Raw genomic sequence first — 2150 nt, 5'->3', positions numbered from 1 at the left:
AAAAATGTTTAAAAAGAAGAAATCAGTAACCAGAAAAACGGCGAAAAATGTTTAAAAAGAAGAAATCAGTAACCAGACAAACTGCGAAAAATGTTTAAAAAGAAGAAATCAGTAACCAGAAAAACTTAGAAAAATGTTTAAAAAGAAGAAATCAGTAACCAGGAAAACTTGGAAAAAAACACTTAGAAAAATTTTCAGCAAAGTGTGAAAAATATTCTAAGTGTCAGCGGAGGAAAATGCTGCAGCATCGGGAAAGATTCGCAAACTTACACCGAACATGTGCTCCGAAGTGCCGGAGGAATTGGGTGAATTGAGCCCGGCAAATGGCCAGCTGTCGTTTTGTGCCTGCAGCCCGAAAACTTTAACTTTGTCTGTCGCGGAAGTCCGGACCGAGAAAAATCCAAACGGTTTTGACCGGACCGAGTTCCAGACCGATGCAGTCAAATTTGGAATTCAGACCCATTCAGTGCCACTTGTAGTTTTTCCGCAGTGAGGTTGGCGGGGTACCCGGAGATATATGGGAACACGATTTTTAGAACAAAATGGCGGCGCGGGACCGTTCTGAAAGGCATCCGAAAAACGGTTCCACGGGCATAGCACTTTAATGACAGGTATGAGTGCATGCCGGAGAGCTCTTGGAAGTCGAATTTTTGACACTTTGTCAATTTTTTGACAGATTTGACAAACTCTTTCTGTCTGTTCTAAGAGTCAGTCAGAGACTTGTGCGGCGGTCTTTTGACACTATTGGAGGGCGGGCAAACCCCACGTTGACTCCGGCCGTCCCTCCACAGGCGCTCGTGTCCAAAATGAAGGCGAGAGACGCGAGTGGCCTGGTTCCCTTGGGTGTTGCCAAGAAGGCTGCGGGCTGACCGTTGCCTGAGCACTCCCTAAAGCCTCTTGTGATGAGAGCAGACCTCGCCTGCCGCACGACCGGCTCTGGGAGTCGTTGGGCCGCTATTTGTGAATAGTCTGGTCCTCCTCTGCCACCCGGACAAGCGCGATGGCTCTGCCGCCCTGCGGTGCTCGTCACCCAGGTTTGGGGAACACGATACTCGTAACAAAAATAAAAGGCGGCTCGGGACCTGCAGGCGAAAGGGGTCCCGTGGTGCTAAGCACGTCGACTTCGGGTCTCGGTGCAAGCCGGAGAGCTCACGGAAGTCTAAAGTTTTCGGCACGTGGTCGAATCTTTTCAAAGGCTTACCCGGCTCTTTCCGTCCATTCTGAGAGTAAGTCAGAGGCCGGTGCGGAGGTCTCTTGACAATCGGAGGGGGTGGTGGCCCTCCGCAGGCGCTCGTGTCGAAAATGAAGGCGAGAGACGCGAGTGGCCTGGTTCCCCTGGGTGTTGCCAGGAAGGCTGCGGGCTGACCCTTGCCTGAGCACTCCCTAAAGCCTCTTGTGATGACAGCAGACCTCGCGCGCCGCACGACCGGCTCTGGGAGTCGTTGGGCCGCTATCTGTGAATAGTCTGGTCCTCCTCTGCCACCCGGCCAAGTGCGATGGCTCTGCCGCCCTGCGGTGCTCGTCACGCAGGTATGGGGCACACGATGCTCGTAACAGCAAATAAAGGCGGCTCGGGACCTGCAGGCGAAAGGGGTCCCGTGGTGCTTAGCACGTCGACTTCGGGTCTCGGTGCAAGCCGGAGAGCTCACGGAAGTCTAAAGTTTTCGGCACGTGGTCGAATCTTTTGAAAGGCTTACCCGGCTCTTTCCGTCCATTCTGAGAGTCAGTCAGAGGCCGGTGCGGCGGTCTATTGACGACCGGAGGCTCCCATGGGTGTTGCGATGAGGGTGGAGGGCACAGAACCTTGCCTTAGCACTCCCTAATAAAGCCTCTTGTGAAGAGAGCAGACCTCGCGCGCCGCACGACCGGCTCTGGGAGTCGTTGGGCCGCTATCTGTGAATAGTCTGGTCCTCCTCTGCCACCCGGCCAAGTGCGATGGCTCTGCCGCCCTGCGGTGCTCGTCACGCAGGTATGGGGCACACGATGCTCGTAACAGCAAATAAAGGCGGCTCGGGACCTGCAGGCGAAAGGGGTCCCGTGGTGCTTCGCACGTCGACTTCGGGTCTCGGTGCAAGCCGGAGAGCTCACGGAAGTCTAAAGTTTTCGGCACGTGGTCGAATCTTTTGAAAGGCTTACCCGGCTCTTTCCGT

The sequence above is a fragment of the Chiloscyllium punctatum genome, unplaced genomic scaffold, assembly GCF_047496795.1.
Source record: "Chiloscyllium punctatum isolate Juve2018m unplaced genomic scaffold, sChiPun1.3 scaffold_786, whole genome shotgun sequence".
In the NCBI taxonomy this organism is placed as follows: Eukaryota; Metazoa; Chordata; class Chondrichthyes; order Orectolobiformes; family Hemiscylliidae; genus Chiloscyllium; species Chiloscyllium punctatum.
The sequence above is the reverse complement of the archived record's forward strand: the minus strand, read 5'-3'. Positions refer to the sequence as shown.